The sequence below is a fragment of the Sturnira hondurensis genome, unplaced genomic scaffold (genome assembly GCF_014824575.4).
Source record: "Sturnira hondurensis isolate 20B ecotype Veracruz unplaced genomic scaffold, ASM1482457v3 Scaffold0005220, whole genome shotgun sequence".
NCBI classification, from domain to species: domain Eukaryota; kingdom Metazoa; phylum Chordata; class Mammalia; order Chiroptera; family Phyllostomidae; genus Sturnira; species Sturnira hondurensis.
Genome location: NW_028077851.1, coordinates 2,102,959 through 2,124,832, shown reverse-complemented (window position 1 = coordinate 2,124,832; position 21,874 = coordinate 2,102,959). Strand labels below are relative to the sequence as shown.

At 33.2% G+C, this 21,874-nt stretch overlaps 1 protein-coding gene across 4 annotated transcripts in view; it reads left to right on the top strand.

The window, feature by feature from the left end:
- Positions 1 to 21,874, top strand: part of CNKSR2 (connector enhancer of kinase suppressor of Ras 2) — a 301,559-nt gene that overhangs the window by 265,718 nt on the left and 13,967 nt on the right. The gene's annotated exons all lie outside the window — the stretch shown is intronic.

The window sequence follows — 21,874 nt, the reverse complement described above, 5'->3', positions numbered from 1 at the left end:
TAACAAAAAAATACTAAACCATCTCCCTTACTTATTTTTTGCAGTGTTCTCACAAGTTCTATTATTTTGGCCCCCCAGATTTTCCTATGTTTAGCCATAGGCAGATCTTAACCCTCTTATTTGGTCTTAATAGCTCAAGGTATTATAAGCTGAAATTTGTCCTTTAATGTAAAATACTCTCACTAATATGTCATCCAATAAGAAAAAATACCCATTAGTATATATTTTAAGTGCAAAAGTGACAGTTGGCCATAAAATGTTTTAATATTTAAACATCATACTTGAGAATTTCTAGAAGATTCTTGTGTCAGAAATGCGATATGACAATTTTATATCTATTTGTTCCTATTACAAACACAAAGTATGCCAATAAAATAAATTTCCTGAGTTATTTCACAGAAATTGTAGAATACTTCAAAATAAGGCTGACAGTTGTTAAACTTAATGGTTTATTTCAGAGCTATAAACTCTTTAACATTCTTAGTCATGAATTTCCTAACATTTCAATGTCTACACTTAAACTAGTAAAATGTAAACTAAGCCTCCATATTGTACTTTTGATTTGCTGTATCAATATATAATCAAGTTAGTTCTAAGCATGTATTCATTCACTCATATTTATTTACTCAATAGATATTATTTATTTACTACATGTTAAGAGTATCTAGCTCTTTTGTAAGTCCAAATAAAAATTTGTCAATTTTCTTTGAGAAATACTAAAAACCTTTCTGCCTGATAACATGAAACACCATATAATTCAAAGTCTACAGCGTCTTTGCTACCTTGTACCAATAATTTTCTGTACTGACCAACTTGTAATATTATAAAAATGATTCCTTGAGAGATTACTGAAGAAATTATGTTTATTTTAGGGTGCTAAGACTTCTGCAAAATTTATAAAACATTAGAATCAGATGAGATCACTTTTAAAGCTGTTTCTGATTGGGCTCATTTCTTCAAAATAATGTTTGGGAGAAATGCATTCTCTTTACTCAGCTATACTGATTAACACAAATCAGATGTGTAAGAATCTTAATTGATTTCTACTAGAAAGTTAGGAAGCATCTTCTCAATCATCAATGAAATATTAATCTATGTTCAATATAACATAATATTGGCCATAATATTATATTGACTTAATATACTGACCAAAGATTAAAATTTCTTAATGATTGAGATGTTCCTAATTTTATAGTACAACTAATATTGAATTTAATTATCTGAAAAACTATTGATACTAGCAAAGTGTCAAATACAGAAAATTACACTATATTTTGAATGTCTACTTTAGGGAAGTTTTAACCTTAACATTTTAAAGAATTTTACACTTTTTCATGTTTGTTTATTTTTATTTTTTATTACTTTTGAATTTTATTGTTGTTCAAGTACAGTTTTCTGCCTTTCTCCCCCACATCTCCCCGCCGCCACCCCAGCCCTCCCTACCTCTCTCCCCTGATTCCATCCACCCTTGGTTTTGTCCATGTGTCCTTTATAGTTGCTCCTGAAAACCCTTCTCCCCTTTCCCCCAATTATCCCCTCCCATCTCCCTTCTGGTTACTGTCCATTTGTTCTCTTTTTTTTTTCATTTGTTCTTAATTTCACTGTCTCTGGTTATTTTTTTGCTGACTTGTTTATTTTGTTGATTAGGTTCCTATTAAAGGTGAGATTATATGGTATTTGTCTTTCACCGCCTGGCTTATTTCACTCAGCATAATGCCTTCCAATTGCATCCATGCTGTCGCAATGGGTAGGAGCTCCTTCTTTCTTTCTGCTATATAGTATTCCATTGTGTAAATGTACTACAATTTTTGATCCACTCATTTACTGATGGGCTCTTAGGTTGCCTCCAGCATATGACTATTGTAAATTGTGCTGCTATGAACTTTGGGGTGCAGAGTTTCTTTTGGATTGGTGTTTCAGGGCTCTTAGGGTATAATTCCAGCAGCGGAATTGCTGGGTCAAAAGGCAGTTCCATTTTTTAGTTTTCTGAGGAAACTCCATACTGTTTTCCACAGTGGCTGCACCAGTCTGCATTCCCACCCACAGTGCATTAGGGCTTTTGCACATTTATAATCCCTAGTCTTCTATGATTTTGATTCTGATATTATGCTCTTTCTCTTCTGATAAATCATTCACAGACAATATTGTCTTAATGCCTAACATCTATTAATTGAAGACCTCCAATTTTTTGTCCTTTATCTTATTGGTTCCTTTAGCTATCATATTTTCCTTAAATCATTATTGTTGTTGGACTAATTCAAAGTCTACTTTGTAACTTAGGAAATGTATATTTTAAAGCGATCATTCACTTTAAAATTCTTGGTGAGAGAAAATAGCTCATAACTTCAACCATGACTAAACTTAAACTTTCTAGCTTTTCCTCCAACCATCTCAGCTGTTTTCTGCTTGTTCTTTAATAATACAAACACAAACAGTTTCTCATGCACTCTCTAAAAATAACAGAGAGGGGGAACAGCTTGGAATCAGTGTGGCTTTAATAAAAAACCTTCTGCCAATCCTGACAGTAATAAGCCCCACCTCTCACAGGGTACTCTATTGTCTTCTCACACTCTATGTAGCTGTGGGGCAGCCATTTTTTTACTTAGCATCTTAGGTCCTAAGTGTCATGGTCTTTTATTAATCTAATTAGAAGGATTGTGCCTCAGCACTAAAGATTGGAAAGATGTTTACCATTCTAATTCTATACCAATGCCAAATAGCTTTATTGAATAACTAATCAAGAAGTTAATGTTAACTTTGAATGCTTCTTTGAAAGTATAACACCTTTTTCTTCTTTTTCTTTTTGTATGTTACTTGAGTGGTTTATAGTGGTAAATACTATAAAAGCCATTTTAATTATTTATATTAACATAAAGAATTCATTTAATAGTCCTGGCTGGTGTAGCTCAGTGGATTGAGTGCAGGCCTGCAAACCAAAGGGCTGCTGGTTTAATTCCCAGTCAGGGCACATGCCTGGGTTGCAGGCCATATTCCCCATATGGGGTATGCTAGAGGCAACCATACATTGATGTTTCACTCCCTCTTTCTCCTTCCCTTCCCCATCTGTCTAAAAATAAATAAATAAAATATTTTTTAAAAAAGAATTTATTTACTAAACAAATTATTTTTAATTCAAGTAGGCATGTAATATGTGCTATGCTATATGTAATGATGCATGATAATTAGCCATCTCACCATTGAACTTAGAGTTTTAAATATTCACTCTCTCATCTAATATAGAAATGCCTTTTATATATTTGAAAAATGGTTATTGAGACTCTGCTTAAATATTTTAGGGACTCAGACCTTACTGCCCACAAAGACAGAGCATTCCATGTTGTACAACTCTAGTTTAAAAGTTCTTCCTTACATTGGGTACAAAAGCTGACTTCTTATAAATTTTGACTTATGCATCTTGACATTGCAAGTTAGAAAAAATACAGAGCAAGTATTTGAAAGGCTGACATGTAGAGGAGGGATAGGATAGTCTTTGAAGTTTCAGAGGATGTAATAGATAGAAGGAGGCTGATTTTAGATTGATATGAGGGAAAACATTCCAATAATTGTATTTGCCCATGAGTGGAATAAATGACCTTGTCAGTTTGGTGGAATCCCTGTTACTCACTGTTTATGAAGGGGCTGAAACCAGCTACCAGTCAGGGCTTCCTGAGCTAGCAGGAAAGTTGAACCTGACAGCTTCTTCTAACTCTAAGGTTTTACGGTTCTCTTCCGCATAAAAAGACCTCACCTTTGCTCTCACCATAGTTCCCTGCACAGTGTACAGGTCTAGAACTGCATAATGCAATTGAGTTATCAAACATAATTTGTGTTGTCTGATTTCTGATCTGGATGCACATAATTACCCTAACTTTATACCTATGTCATGAGTTCTAGATAACTCACTGCCCTGGTTACCCTCGTCTGTACATCTTATTTCCTTTTAGTGCACTTATGGCAGGTATGATGGAACTATTACAGTGATCTGGACACCATACGTTTGTTTACATAATTACATCATTAGTTTAACCTACTCACTGCTGGCTCCTATAATGCTTTAATGTTACCAAGTCATAAACAGCATCCCACGCTTACTTACTTTATGTCTTAACCTAAATGCAACTATTTATATTTATTTCAGTTAAAGTTTAACTTCTCAGATTTCACCCAGCACTATTTAATTCTGCTAAGAAAATTCAGAATCTGTTTTATCATCTATGATGTTAATCATCCCTCCTGTTGTTGAATACCCTCTAATGTTCTAAGCCTCCTTTCTGTTTTGGCTGCTTTATTGATTAAGGAAAGAACATTTTTAAAAAACATTTTAAAGCAAAAAAAGGAGCAATGACAGAGCTTTACAGCATTCGATCTGAAATTTTATCCAGTCATCCAAAGTCCTCCTCTGGATTCACCTAATAGTACTATCATTCAATTGATATTACATAAGGATATTATTCATAAGGATATTGCACAAAATTTCGTCATATGCAAGACGCACTGCCAATGGCTTCCTCTTGTCTCCCAACCTAGCGATACTGTCCAGGAAAAAAACAGTTTAAAATGTTTAATTTGTATTGAATCCATGTTGATCCTTCGGTTGAAATTTAAAAGTAAAACTCCTCCCAATCATAACCTATTCTAAAACTTTGCTATGTACCTGTATCAGGTTGGTTCATCATTGTGTTTTCTGTAGAATCCATGCTGGCTTTTGGGGGTTTTTTGTTTTGTTTTGTTTTGTTTTAATAAGAGAAGTTGCTTTAAGCAATAAGACTCAAGACATTCTGACAGCCACCCGAAGCTAATTTCCAAAAAATTCATCAGTTCCTGACTATTCTACTACTTCAAAGAGACCACAAAATGAATCTTAGTAGTTCCTTATATTGAGAAGTATTTATTTTTTAGCTTCCTAGTATGAAGACTTTTCTCCTTACAGTGAAAAGCCTAAAATATTGAAGCCATACATTTCCACTTTCTTTTGTCATTAAAATGTGTTTAATAATCTGTATTTAGTTTTTTCACAAGCATCAGCTGAACATTTGCCTTCCTGGCACTCTTCTTACAAGCAATTGGTATTATTTTCTGCTTCTTAATTCCTAGTGGCCTCTTATTCCATCTTTTGTAGAAATCCTCCTTAAGGTAAAACTTTTGCTAAGGAACTTTCTTGTGACTATCTTGACTTCAGCTGCATCTCCTTTCCTGCATTCACTGGGACACTTAACATTTGTATTACATGAATTTTAATTAAAAAACTATTGATCATTGAAAAATTGTATTGGTCTGTCTGAAGTTTTAAAATCATGTTTTTAATGTAGAGTACATATCTGACTGTGTGTTTTCTCTCCTCACCACTGCAAAAACATAAACAACATTACAGAATTTCTTCTAGTACTCTTCATGTCTAGAGTGCCACTTGGTTCTTCTCTGTTGTTCAATATTAGATCCTACATAGATTTTTACTCATTTCTTTATACTTCTGAGACATGAAATTATCAGGGTTTTAATGCACACAGCAATTACTTACATGAATTAATCTCATTCTAGAGATTAATTAGAGATTAATTAATTACATGAATTAATCTCATTCTGGAGATTAATCTAGAGCTTCTAACATGTTAAATCCTATAGTTAGTATATTAGTGACAAGAAAAAATTAGAGCTCAGGTTATATCATGTTATATTATTTCATTTTTATAAAGTTTCATAGAAACTGATCTGCCAGCTTTTATACTGCAAATAATAAGAAAACTGAAGTTATAGAAATTAGGTGACTTCATTAGGACAGTTTGCAACATTTTCAATCCTTTGTTTTCACATCCTTCAGTAAATACCAGAATGTGCCAGAATAGAATATTAGAATCATACGGACCTTAGCTGTTTACAGAATCTAGCATTGGTAGGAAAATAAGATTACCAAAGATTTCTATTAACTTATTTTTAGACCAGAGTCCTCTTCCTGATTAGCAATATTCCTTGATCAACTGCTTTCAGTGGTTCCTAAGAACTATTATTTCTACATTGTAACCCAACTCGCATTCCCTATAAATTATAGCTTTAAATTATAAAAACAAATTGCATTCAAATCTGTTCATGTTAAGCCCTTTTATATAAAATAATGGTGTTGGTATTTTTTAAAAAACTGTACTACCAATTTATGCTTTAAAAAGCTTATGGCATAGCATTTGAGTACTTCCATTTATTAGATTATGTTGCTATCCAGTGCTAGATATGTGCTGCCAGTTTATAAAAAACAAGGATATTTCTTGAAGGTGTTCTTTTTTTATGATTTTTAGATAATACATTGAAAGATTGTATAATGTTTGATTTTAATGAAAAGTAGTGTTGAATTATATTGTCTATATTTCATGAGACTCTTACACATAGCTAGTGTAGTGATATACCTGTCCCAGCTGAATGATTAACCTAGCTAATGGTAAAAACAAACAAACCAACAAACTTGATTTAACTCTTCAAAAATCGACTTGCCTATGGGTCACAGAGTGTGTGTGTAATCTACAAGGTTTATAGCATGTAATTCATTGTCATGGAACCAAGACTACTTAAATATTAAATAAAACTATTCTGAGGGCTTATAGCTTATAAAATACTGCATACTGTTGGAAGAAGAAAGACACAGGTATCCACAAATTGGTTTCTGATCAGTTATAATATAGAGAATAAAAAAGAGAATAGATTAACTATTCTTCTATAATTTCAGGTAAAATTTAGCGATTCCAGCTATTATTTTGAGCAGTGAGTTTATAAATGACTTTCAGATTTTTAGAGTTTAATAGATTTACCCCTACAATGATAATGAGACAGCCAAATTATCTGAATGCCTCACTGCTCAAGTATCAATAATATTTCTGCTGGTGGCATTAAATCAGTCTTCAGTTTCTGAAATGTATTAGGAAGTCCCATGCATTACTAATATTCAGAGCTACCTTTTTAGTAAATTGAGATGATTGGCATTGACTAAGAACTTTAAGTCAGTTAATATACTTTTTTCAAAGAATATGGAGCTATTCTATTTTACTCTGTGTCTTGTGTTTTAAAGAAAAGAAGACAAAAAGGCATAACACAATTTGTTGAGGTTTTGTTTTGGGTTTTTTTATATTCATCAAAAGCTTGCTAAGTGGGATTTGTTTATCATTCTAAAGGTGAAATATTAAAAGCAATCATAAACCAGATGTTTCAGTGGGTCATATATCTGATCAATGACTAAAAACTCAAGAACATTTTATTGTATTTGCAATTGAGATTAGTGGACTTAAAGTGATAGGTGTTCTTATAAAGTTATAATTCTTATGGCTAAAAGATGAGGAGCAATGTGGAATCCTTTTCCGATTTGAAAAGGAATAGGCTGCTCTTAAGTTTTCTATCATGACTTGTTCCATTGGTTTTTTCCCAAGTAGAATTATGATGTATCAATTTATCTACCTGATTAAGCTTTTATTTTATTCATTGCTCAATTTCTAAAATCAGAGGTTATCTTAGGTTGCAGATATCTGATATACTTCTATATTACCCCAATAGCTCATAATTCAGGTGCTTATTGCCCAATTAAGTGCAAGTGTGATATGTCATTAGATTTGAGAAAAGGAAAGAATACCAATTCCCATGTTATAATTGTCTCTAATGAAATGAAAACCCACTTAATTGATCCACTGATATCATAAGAAATCAAATGTTTTTAGTGATTGGGTAATGCTTACTTAGCATTAAAACAATCTTAACTCAATTTTCAAAATAGATTATTAAAAGCATGTTGTGTTATAAAAGTTTTAAAAAGGAATGAACAAATGGGTAAATCATTCAAATATTTGGGCAAATTTTGACTGCTGTGTTATTTTCTCAGTATTTTATGGAAATACAGAGATGAATACATATGTAATATGGCATTTTTCAATGTTAAAATAGTAACAAGTGGTTATGTCATAATGGTATCTATTTTGTCCAATACATGTGGTACAGAAACCTAGTCATTTAAAATTTTTTATTAAGTTGAGAAAATATCCCTTTAGTTATTTTTTAAAGATTTTATTTATTTATTTTTAGAGAGAGGGGGAGAGAGAGTGAAAGTGAGGGAAGAAAACATAAATGTGTGGTACCCACTCATGAGTCCCCAATAGGGGACCTGGCCTGCAACCCAGGCATGTGCCTTCACTGAGAATTGAACCAGTGACCCTTTGCTTCAAAGGCTGGCCTTCAATCCACTAAGTCACACCAGCCTGGGCATAAAATCTACTTAAAGGACTAAATTTTAGGTATAGCAATAAAACCATATCAAGCAATTTGGCTGCAACCCTTCCAACAACTCTCCAAGGTAACAAGGTGATCAGCTTTTTCTTGCAATAGTTCCTTCTAATCAGCCTCTGTGAATAGAATACCTTTAGACAGTATGTTTATAGGCTATGTTTATTAACTTGGCAATCTACAGCAAAGAAAACACCCTTTAGTAGTGGATAGACTATCACTTCATATAAGGTCTAGATCATTCTTCTTAGACCTAACAGTGCCATAAATAGCATTCTTTGACTTCAGTGACTTAAGTTCCTAAGGTTCCCCCCTGTACCACATATTTCATATCAAAGACTTAGAGTAGGTCTTACTAAAAATAAAAAAAATCTAGTGAGGTAATGCGTTTTACCTAGTTGTTTAATAGAATTCTTTATTCCATGTTCAGCTTGGACCTAATATACTTAGACATTAAATTAAAATATATTTTAGTAATTTAATTTAATTCAATATTTATGGAGCAGCCACAATTTCCTGAGTACACAATACCCTAAGTGCTAAAAAAATTTTAAAAATCACAGAATCAATAAGTTTGTCATCTAATTGGAAAGAAAAACATACAAATCTAATTGATTTGCAACAACAGTGCAGCATATGAAATGTCTTAAAAGATGAATATGCTAAGTTTCACAAAAGCACTTCAAAGATCTTGATTATTTCCACCTTGTGAAATCAGACAAGGCCCTATAGCCATTTGAGCTGGACAAGCAAAATTTCACCAGGATCAAAAGAAAAGAAGTTACATTCTATGTAGTAAAAAATAGCATCAGCAAGGGAAAAAGTGAAAAAAACAAAGAAGAATTTATGGAAATATCTCATATAACAATAGATAGGTACGGGTGAGACAAAAAAATTATGCTACAACTAAAATATGAGGGTCCTAGTATTCCATATTCAGAAGTTTGGATTGTATCAAAAAAATTTTTTAAACCTCATGATGGAGAGCCTCCAGATAGCTCAGCAGGAAGGTGACATATTCAGATGTAAGTTTCAGAAAGGTCATTGTGATGGCAGCATAGAAGATGTATTGGTGTGGGAGTACAAGTGAAATAAGGAGACCAGTTAGGAAAGTATTTCAGCAGTTCAATGAAAGATATTTTATTCTCTCCGCAAATGTGGAGGCAAAAAGTTATCTACTCAAAGGAAGTTCCACAGGTAGAGAAGGGTCTTGAAGAATTTAATGGAAGCTTGCAGCACTCTAAATGGGCAATTGGAAATTGAGCTAACCACATACTAATAAGAGGTCTGCCAAATACTCCTGAATGACCAAAAGATAGAAAACACAAATTTAGAACAGCAGCAACCATCATGGATATACAGTTTTCTCTAGTAATGCTCAGAGGTCAGGCAAGAATAAGAAAGCAGAAGGTTGAATATTGGAAAGGGTACATGTAGTTCATACGCAAGAAGGCAGAGGAATTGAGGGGTCTAGTCAGTGGTGTAGATTGGAAAGGAAGTGAATTCAGGAGGGTGCTGTGTTCTTGATGAGATCAAAGATTAGACATAGTGGAAAAGATAGGAGAGAAAGTGGTAATCATGAAGAGCTGTAATCCTTCAGAGGTAACATGATGACAAGCAGAAATGTGTGATGTTTTTGGATTTTACAGCAAGATTACAACACAGAAGGTACTTATATTTCAAAACAACTCTTCAATATCCCTATTTATGTTTGTATTTTTAAGAAAAAACTTCAAAACATTTTGTCACATTAGTGTATAAAATATGCTATCTAATGGCAAGAGGGAAATACCCAATGATATGGAAAATAAAGCCAATTTATATTACTAATTTATTATATAGTTCAATTGATTAGTGAAATATATTCAATGAACATAAATTATAAGGAAGTGAAGACTGAAGATGTTTTAACTCACTACCTCCATTCTAAAGTAAATCTCAACTCATTTCAGTCAAGTTTACAGCATCATTAACTGGTCAGTTTTTGAATAAAATAATTTTAAATATGATTTCAAGGACATTCTGTAGCAAATGATTGAATTATATATATTTGTCCTTTTACTTTCACTATTGTCTCAGGAAACCTTTTTATCTTTCCTATGGACTATACCTGTATGTTGAATAAAAGACATTTTGGTGATTTATATTTTCTATAAAGATATGTTTGGTACATAGTCTGGACTTGAGATACAATCTGCAAAGCTAGGCATGCCAATAAATCTGAATCTTTCATTCTTTTCTCATGTAGAGAGAGAAGATACTTTTTTAGAATTGCCTTCCCTAAGGAAAAGCCAATGCGTCTATAGTATGGTGCATTTTGTTTAAATCTTGTAGGTTTATTGAACACATTAATCTACTGCAAATAATAGCTAACTTGTTAAATGACTGCTGACTTTTCTAAGACACTATTCTAAAATCCTGGCATAATATAACTATTTAGTCCTCACAACTCTAAGAAGTAAACACTATTATCCTTATGTTGTAGATGAGGAAACTTAGTTTAGACAACATGATGTAGGACTCCCAACTAGTTAATAGCAGATAGGAACATCAGACTAAGAAAGTCTGTCAGCAAGGTGAGTGCTCTCAATCACATATTGCCCCCTCAGATCTAACATTTTAATTCAGGTTAAAATTTAGCAAAAAAATGTTTCCTTTTTCTTTATATATATTAAACCTCTATAAAGGCAACTAAAATTTTTAGTTTTATCATAGCAGGTCAAGATCACCACTAATATGCTCTATCAAGTAAAGCAAAAACCTGCAAATCACTTTATTTTTTATTATTCAAAATTGTAATTAGTGTACTCTTCAATTGTAATTAACCAGTGTCCCAAAACTATGTACCATGATATACATAAAGAGTGAAACAATTTCACCACTTGAGTCAAAACTCTCTCTTTGTATTTTATACTGTAACATGATTCTTTTTATAGCTAATTTGTGCCAAGTTAAAATTGGTATTTTTTTAAAAAGCTCTATCCTAAGAATATCTTGAGATCAATTTGAAAAGTATTTCATGTGGTGGCCAAAGTCATTATTTTACATTTTTCCATCCAAGTCCTACTTTATCCATCTTCTTTGAAACAACCCAAATCTTTTTGCCTTTTTTCTATCAGCTAAATGATCTGTTTATTTATTTTTTAATATTTTATGATATAGAAAAGCAACAGATTTAGAAGTAAAATGAGAGATGCCACCGATCTTCCCGGTTCCTACTCACAGTTGCTAAATCTGATGTATTGTGAGTGACTGTGTTGTCTCTCCTGATCAAACATTACTTCCTACCACCTTTAACAGATCTGAAAAGTGGATTCATGTTCCCTGAGCGGAACTATTTAAGAATGCAACATTTACACTTTCATCTGTTTCCAACTTCAAATTTCTCACTTGTGTTATGCAATATGTAGTGTGAAATGAAAGTTCATTACCAAAGTAAACTCTAGTGAAATTCTCACATTTTCTGCATCTTCTTTCAAGATATCTCATGAAAAAGCACTTTATAAATCAGAAAGTAAAATAGATTATATGAATTTTATAAAAACAGTAATGCTGCTATTAAACTCCTAGATCCTATTTAAGAAAACCAAGTTCAGAACTAGTGAATAAATTATTACTTTTAACTCATGTATTCTGGCTTTTGATTTGACATTTTAATAGTAATTGACGTGGGTATCTGCAACCCACCTTTCTTAGGAAATTGCCATGGCAATTCCTAAGGTATGGTATCAGCTCACTGGAGCTTCTTGCTTTGTTGATGCTAAATACAGAAGCTGCGTTTGATTTCATCTTATCTGTTTCCAGAGGGAGCAATGTACCACAGTTTGTTGCCCTTCCCAAGCTGACTTTTTCATTACCATGGAGACCAGACCTACCCACACAACTAAGACCTGAAACCATCCTTAGTATGGCTAAAACTAAGGCCTTGAATTAAAGTGTATTGTTTTGTTAAAGAAGAGTCCCTGCTTCTGCTTTTGAAGTATTTATTCATTTTCCACAAAGAAAACAGGCTTTTTAGTGCTGTGCTAAAGATTTACAATAAAATAAGGAGGAAAGGAAATGTCATCATGACATTTTCCTTGGTCAGGTTCTGGTTTGGGGTATATGGTGTACACTCTGCATAGTCAATCACTGTGGAGTAATGTTTTATTTCAAATTGTATCACAGTTTCCCTAAGCAGTAGTAAACACATTTAGTGTATGCTTCACAGTGGTCTTAAAATGTTGCTTTTAATTCTAGTATGGGGTTATCTAAATTTTTTAAATCTAATATTGGTGTCTTTTAGATTAGTTCTGCACTTGCTTACAATGAAATCAGAATGAGAAAAGTTATTCTAGAACCTTCATCATAACTATAAATCCAATTATAGCTGATGAATTATCTGTGGAAGATCATAAACACCAGTACAACTGGACTGTAATGAGTTCTTTTTTTTAATTTTATTTTGCTGTGGTAGTAATATGTTCCTATATATCAGTACATAAAAAAGAGCAAAAGCTCTATAGGATTCTTCATGTTCGTGTTTGTTATGGAGATACTAATTATACCATACCTGTTACCATTGTTTGCCCCTGACTGCCCCCCCCACACAAATGGCACCAGTCAAAAGAAATGATAAAGAACTCTTACATGGAATTGAGAATCTCAAATTTGTTCCCTGATTTGCACAGCCTTACAAATTTATATCTCTAGATGCAAATTAAAACCACAATGAGATAGCACTTTACACCGGTGAGAATGGCTATCATAAACAAAGCAATGAACAACAAATGTCGGAGAGGGTGTGGGGAAAAGGGGACTCTGGTCCACTGTTGGTGGGATTGCAGACTGGTACAACCATTATGGAAAACAGTATGGAATTTTCTCAGAAAACTAAAATTGGACCTGCCTTTTGACCCAGCAATTCCGCTATTAGGAGTATATCCTAAGAACCCTGAAACACCAATCCCAAAGAACCTATGCACCCCAATGTTCATAGCAGCACAATTTACAATAGCCAAGAGTTGGAAGCAACCTATGTGCCCATCAGTAAATGAATGGATCAAAAAACTATGGTACATATACACAATGGAATTCTATGCAGCAGAAAGAAAGAAGGAGCTCCTACCTTTTGCAACAACATGGATGGAACTGGAAAGCATTATGCTGAGTGAAATAAGCCAGGTGTTGAAGGACAAATACCATATGATCTCACCTTTAACAGGAAGCTAAACAACTAAACAAACAAGCGAACAAAATATAACCAAAGACACTGAAATAGAGAACAGGCTGACAGTGACCAGAGGGAAGAGGGGAGGGAATTTCAGGGGAAATAGGGGAGGGATTTAGAGGAACATATATAAAGGATACATGGAAAACAACTGAGAAGGGTGGAAATGGGAGGGAGGGGGAGCACGGGGGAGGCAGATGGGATGGGAGTAATAGAAAACTGTACTTGAAAAAATAATTAAATAAATTTTTTTAAAAAGATAAAAAAAACAAAGTTATATCTCTAGTTTAATGATTGTGCTTTTTCACTCTGGAGAAGGCAGCATAGTCCTTGTTTAACACAAATACACTAGGAATCCCAAAATGCCTGACTTCAATTAAATATGGAATTGTCCTTGATTTTTAAAGGCTATTATGAATAAGCACCATAAAGTTGCTGTAACTTAATTTCCAAATGGGAAACAAATTAATATAATTGGAATTTTGTGTTTTGTTCACTAGCAGGAAGTTAGCAATTCATTGCTATATTTGAATACAAATTGTCATACAGAGAACCTTCTGACATTTCAAACATCTGAATTTTGCAAAACGAATTCTTGCCCTAATGAAGTTCCTATATGATTCTAGTTTTCTGTAATTACACTGGTGAATGTGAAATTTAATATGTGACACTAAATGTAAAACACATATATCTAGAAATCTTTTGCAGTAGCTATAAAGTTCTTTGTATTTTTTCTATAGAACATTGAGAGTCAGCATAGCTCTCTTTAGTAAAACTTTCTTTAAGCAGACAGTGCTTTATTTCCATGTCTCTCATTCTATTTTGCTCACTGGTTTGTTTTATTGGTTAGATTCCACTTATAAGAGAGATCATATGGTATTTGTCTTTCATTGCCTGCCTTATTTCACTTAGCATAATGCTTTCCAGTTCCATCCATGTTGTTGTGAAGGGTAGAACAGACTGACAGTGACCAGAGGGGAAGGGGGAGGTAGATAACAGGGGAAACAATGGGAAGGGTCGAGTAAAGGAACTTGTACAAAGGACCCATGGATAGGGACAATAGGGCCAAAGGCTGAGTGTGGGAGCAGGGTGGACAGGGCAGGGGAGAGCAATGGAGAAAAATGGGGACAACTGTAATTGAGCAACAATAAATAAATCACAAATAAATAAATAAATACAACAAAATAATCCTAAAAAATAAAATAAAGAATAAAAGGAGAGTGCTATACAAATTGTCAGGAGGGGAAAAATGAAACTCAAATAATAGGACATTTTTAATATATTCTTCATATGTCCTGAGATTCCATAGTTTTCCATCTCAGATGCAAGATGAGTTTGCTGTTCCAAAATATAATGGCCAATAATTTCAAAACAGCTAAAATTGAAAGTGAATACTTATTATTCTAACTTCTAAGTTTTTGTGAACATGGATGTTTGCTTACATCCATGCTATATTTCTAACACACATGGTTTTATGGTGATTTTTACCAAATTTTTCTTCCTGTCATATATATAATACATTTAAAATACCAAAAATTGTAATAATTTGAATATTATAATATGCAGATGATTTTAACAATGCAGATTTATGAGAATAGTCTATGATGTAATTACAGATTTAAAAATAAGAGAATATGAAAATGTTATTTTTTTAATATTTTTTTATTTAATTCTTGTTCAAGTACAGCTTTCTGTTTTATATTCCCAACCCTGCCCGCCCCCCGCCCCATGCTTGCTGCCTCCCTCCCATTTCCGCCCCCCACCCTTAGTTATTGTCCATGTGTCCTTTATACTTGTTCATGTGAGTCCATCCCCTTTTCCCCTATGATTCTCTCCCCTCTCCCCTCTGGACCCTGTCAGCCTGTTCCATATTTGAGTGTCATTGGTCATATTTTGCTTGCTTATTTGTTTTGTTTACATTGCTGTTAAACGTGATATCATATGGTATTTGTCTTTCCCTGCCTGGCTTATTTCGCTCAGCATAATGCTTTCCAGTTCCATCCATGATGTTGCAAAGGGTAGTAGTTCCTTCTTCCTTTCTGCAGCATAGAATTCCATTGTGTAAATGTACCATAGTTTTTTGATCCAGTTATTGACCGATGGGCATCTAGGTTGCTTCCAACTCTCGGCTATTGTGAATTGTGCTGCTATGAACATCGGGATGCATAGGTTCTTTTGGATTGGTGTTTCAGGGTTCTTAGGATATACTCCTAATAGTGGAATTGCTGGGTCAAAAGGCACATTCATTTTTAGTTTTCTTAGAAAATATGAAAATGTTACTAAAGTCATAGATTTATAACAAATGTAAAGTAAATAAAAATATTAATTCTAATAAGTAACACTTAAGGTACAATTTTGGTTCTAAAAATGTCTCAGATTTTCTTTTTACCTTTCTTAGCATTTCTTTGCTAGGGGAGGTATTTTTGTTGTCCTTATTGCTAAGAAATTCAGTTGGCAATGCCCTCAAAGCAGGTCGACCTTGCCAGAGTTAATGAGCAAATGATACCAAATGTCATGTTGATATGCCAAGAAGGTTACTAATAAGGCATTAACATTTAGAAGTTGTTGAAGGGAGAAAATCAATATTGTGTTTTTGTAATATTGTAAGCTCAGCTAGAAGAAGTAGCAGAAGTTCATTTCAAGCTTCTGCAATCATAAACGATGTCGAAGCATGAGAGGAAATAACATCTTTAAATTTTTAGCACAAGAATCACTCCTTTTCTTACTCTACTCTTAGCCCACACACCCACTGTTGTACTCTTGTTGAAAGTGTGTAGTATTTCATTCACTTTTGCAGATTGATACCTTTGTTTTCCCCTCATTTCATCTGGAGGGATATCACATTACTAAAGCTAATAATGAATGATATTTTTTTAGACAGTAATTGCACCAAAATCAGAATGACAGTACTTTAAGGATACTGTATAAATTCAGAATAAAAATAGGGTTGACTCTACAGAGGAAAAGTTCGTGCAGATTTGTGATTTGAAATGTCTTTATTTTATTTTATTGAATATTTTTTAAAGATTTTATTCATTTATTTTTAGAGGGGAAGGAAGGGAGAAAGAAAGAGAGAGAGAAGCATCAATGTCTGGTTGCCTCTCACGTGCCCCCTACTGGACCTGACCTGCAACCCAAGCATGTGCCCTGACTAGGAATCGAACCAGAGACCCTTTTGGTTCACAGGCTGGCACTCAATCCACTCAGCCACATCAGCCAGGGTGAAATATATCTTTATTTTAGATCACATTTTCAAGAACTAAAAAGTTGTGCCATTGACTGTCTACTTATTAAAGAAACTGTGAAGTAAAAGCAAAATTTGCATAGCATCAAAATTCACTATCACAGGTCATTTTTGCTGATCAGTAACTTGACACAGGACATAGAGCAAAGTCCTTTGTTTACCATGAGTAGGTTTTGATATCATATTAAATGTATTTTTATAACCCCAACTCCCCAAGTACAAATACCCTTATCTGTTATTGCACTAGAATATCCAGTTTGGAGAATTCAAGTCAAGTGCAATGGGCACATTAAATTGCTCAGGTCATGGAAGTAAAATCATTTTTACCATATAGTTCCATAGGTGGTTTAAGGTTCAGATAAGATTGGAACTGATTTTTAGAGCACATATCATATAGGAAAGAGAATGTCCTAGTAGGGTTGAAAGGGCCAAAGAACCCATTGAAAGAAATAGTCAAGAAAACAAGTGAGATATAGTCCCAATTTGCCTTTTCATTTTGGCAGACCAGACATAGTTACAGATGAAGTATTGTGTCACATATGATTTACCTGTTTACCCCATTGGCAGTTCTCATCACTGAGTTACTTCACACCAATTATCATCCAGACAGAATGTGATCTATTTAATTATATCATTTAAATATAACTATGTAAGGTGGTAACAGAGGTGAGAATGCTCATAAATTTAAAATATGCATTGTTGATCTCTAAAGTATTAGTGGATATAAAAAAGTCTATTTCCTATACTGTGTTAATATCTCATACTTTAACTATGTTAACTTGGTAGGTATTTCATTTGGAAATAAGAATTTTAAAGAGATTATTTTAAAATAAGTAGTTATTAATCATAAAATAGTTTAGAACAGCAACCAATTCTTCTAATAAACTGTTGTCTACCCATGTTGCTAAAAGAAAACTTTACCAAGAATTGTTATATTTTTTACTGAGGTTATCTCATTGGAGTTTGATATGATTCTTTTGTTAATAATCTCAAAATATCCTTATGAAATGTTTAACAATAGGGATGAATTAGGATGAAATGGTTTGAGATGATTTAAATGTTTTGTAGGAAAGGAAAAAACTTCCTCTTGGCCTGTTAGGTTCTTTGGCTGGGGCCTACAAATTAAGTTGACAAAAGAGTAATAAAAGGAGAAAGGCATGTGAATTTTATTCTACATTAATATTTTAACATTTACATACACAGAGTCCTTCATAGAAAAGAAATTAAGACCCAAAGAAGTGCTTAGACCTGGAGCCTTAAATACCATTTTAACAAAAAGCAATAAATTGCAGAGAAATGACAAGATAAAGGAAAAGGGAGTTGGGCTTCTAGGGCAATAAATTGTGGAAAAGTATATATGTGTGAGAAACTAACACAAGATAAGGGTTATTTTAATAATGTTTGCTTATGCTGACCCATCTTGATGTCAGCTTTCTGTATCCAGTGATAAGGTTTGTTCTTCTGGTATGGAAGAGGAGAGGAGGAATACCATCAGAAGAGGAAATTAATGTTCTGCTTTTAGGCAGATAGGAGAACAGCCAAAGATCTATGTTGGCTCTTTTTTAATTACCTTCAGCTCATAATATCCTTACATGAGAGTGGCATGTTTTGGGGTGGCATATCATGGTCCCCTTAGGTTTTAAAGTCTACTGTAAGCATCAGAACTCAGCTGTTTTATATTTCATATATACTCACATATATACATTCACTCTGTCTTTGAATTTGCTATAAATTTCAAATATTTTTACTTTCCATGCATGTTTAATTAAAATTAATATAGTCATAACGTTAGTATAATTACATATAGTATAATTACATATAATATACATTATTAGGGTGATTGTATAATTACATTTTAGTTAGATAATTGAATCTATGTGTTCATATATCTGTATGTGTATATATATACATATATATACATATATAGTTTATACTTAAAGTAGAGCTTTATTTTAATGATAATTCTTAAATACAAAATTTTAAGGTAGAAATTGGGGAAGGGGTTGTACAACTATACCATGAACTCTTTTAGGTCAGACTATCATGTTTGTATATTCATCCCTAATATTTGATAGAGTGTATATACCTATAGGTGCCCATTAAATCCTTATTGAACATGCATGTCTATAAAAATGAATTCCTCTCATTTTCTATTTTAAATTCAGAATGGTGACATTTGAGATGAAAATATAAAGTGGCAAAATTCCATAGTACATTTTTCTGAAATATCTATAGGCACTAAATTGAAAATAAACTGATGGCAAATTAAATTAATATATCATGTTCTTCTGTAACTATTAAATATGAAAGACCTTTTTAATTGTTGCTAAGATATAAGCTTCTTTTGAAGTGTACTTTGGGTGTGCCCTTATTTCAGAATAGTGGTTTTTAATGCAGATAGAAAAAGCCAGAGTGTATGATATACTCAGAATAACTGATTAAATCCTAAAGGCACTCTAAGTTCAGAGTATAGCAGTAGGTACATTATGATGAGATACTACTATCATAAAGAAATACTCTCTTCTGTGAATTATACACAGAAGATGGAATTCTGATTTGGCAATTTAGAAGAACATTCTAATTATCTGGAAATAGTATTTCCCTATCTTTTTTGCCTGTGGTTAGATCCATCAAATATTTTATTTCACCTAGGATTGCTAATTAAAGATCTCCATAAGTGTGTAAGTATAGGTACAAAGTGTATTACTTTTTACTATTTACCATTTTATTTTGAAAAAGAATACTTTAACATGAAAATATTACTCCTCATTCATAAAACAAAAATAAAGACTTGTCAATTCCTTTCCCCCATGGTATTAAATTTTAAAATATGGAAACAAACAAATTTTAAAAATCTGATAACTCAAACTTTACAAGAAAATAGGCACTTAAAATTCAGGTTTTATTGCTTTTAATTGCTTTACCTAAAAGATAGGTATAGCAATAAAACCATAGGTTGTTGGAAGGGTTGCAGCCAAATTGCTTGATACGGTTTTATTGCTATACCTTAAAATTCAGACAGTTACTACCCAAGCCACAGTTAACAAATTTCTCTCTTGGTCCTAACATTCTGAACCAATGTATTAGCTCACTGTTTTCAGTACTTACACTGAGAAAAATAATTATCACAGCTGACTATCCATGGTGTTAGATATTCCTATTTTTCAAAAAGAAAAGCTTAAATATGAACACATACATTAGAAGGGAAGTCTCCAGATAATGATGTTATACAGATACTTTTTAAAAAGCACACAAAACAGTCTGTTCTCCCATGAGCTATGCAAATGTTACTTTTTAAAAAAAAAGACTTTATTTATCTTTAGAGGGGAAGGGAAGTAGATAGGGAGAGAAATATCAATGTATGGTTGCCTCTCATACGTCCCACGCTGGGACCTGGCCTGCAACCCAGGCATGTACCCTGACGGAATCAAACTGCCATCCTCTGGTTTGCAGGCCCACGCTCAGTCCATTGAGCTACACCAGCCAGGGAGCAAATGTTACTTTTGATAGACTTGAATGTTCATTATTGGTGACCTTTGTTATCTGCAAGCAGTTGGAGACCAGGAGTCAGTGAAGTTGCCCTTAAATTTTCCCTCAAGCTCACTGGTAATGGAAATGAATAATGAAATAAAGTTTCCTCTTAGAACTTGGACAGAAATAGGAATCTTTCAAAGTGCTATTCTGGCTGAAGGACTTCTTATTTTCATTTTCACACATTTTCTTCTCTTTCATTCATCAAGGAAAATTTTTTCACCTATTTTATATTCAAACTCAATTATTCTCTTGCAAATATTGGTGCTTTCATCCTTATCTGATAAATCTAACTCTCAGGCTTTTGATTTAGGATCATCAGCTCTTCCTAGCAGGTACATTATTGGAAGCCTGATTACATTTATAGAACTTCTATTTCTGCTTATTATTTGAGTTATCCTTAGTGGGGAGATTTTTAAATTCATAAAACAAAAATGGAAAGAGACACACTCCTAAACATATCTTTCATAGATTCCATCTATGAAGAGCTAGCATGGAAAGTGGATCCACCCTGGAATAAGTCACCCTAGACTCAACATGGTATTGTATCTGGGTTCATCAATCAGATCTCAAGGGGTGTAATAACAAGGAAACAGGATCTGTTTCTTTTTATCCAGCTGGGTTTGTAGCCTCACAATCAGAGGTTTCAGTGATGAGTGAATGCTCAATAAATATTTGTTAAGTAGCACGCCAAATAAAAACATTGCCGATTTTCTTGGAGGTAGCATAGCTGTTGTTTCAAAATACAGTTGATTACAGGCTTGGTAAATAGTGAAGTTTATATTGATAGCACGAAGTAGGGAATATTTTTATAGTTAGAATATGGGACAAAAGAAAACAGTCAAGACCCGTATAATTTAAGGTTTTTTTTTAAGGAATGTGAAATTTACACTTGTTCTTAAAAAACAGGGATAAAATTAGTCTGTCATTATAATAATTCAACTGATTTGAATATTTTGACTATTTGTGTGCGGATAAATGAAGTTGTCACGAGCAAGAAAGTACAACAAAAACACAAAGTAGAGAAAAGAAGAATGTTGAGAACCAGAAAGGGACTTGAAAAAAGTAAGACATAAATATGAGACTCACAAAAGAAGACAAAGACAGGCTTTCCTGGAACAGTGTCATTATGAAGAAGGTGTGCTTTTGTGTTTTAGAGATTTCATATAGATTAACCATATACTAATCCATCATATCTGACCCTCATAGCCTGCCAATGCACACACCAATACATACAGTTGATTTCATGGGTATGAGTCTGCAAGTATCTTTAAAATTTTTATATTAATAAATAATTTTGTTTGCCTCAACAATAAAGAAGAACTATTTAATATTACATAAAAGCATAACTTCAAAGAATTTATTCAGTTTGCCAAGGACTCTTTCATTTTGCTGTATTCTCCATAGACTATTTCCATTAGATTCCTAGGCAAAAACCTTGAAATTATTTGAGATGTGTAATACAGTGTTATACTGGCGACAGAACTAAAAATAAAATGCTATGTGATAAAATGCTATGTGATATGCCCAACTACAGGCTTCTGACTTATAAACTACCAGTATACCATAGTACAAAAATTGGCATCATTCCAACCAGCCCTACCCAAGGTGTAGCCTGTCCTAATGTGACTGGCCTGAAG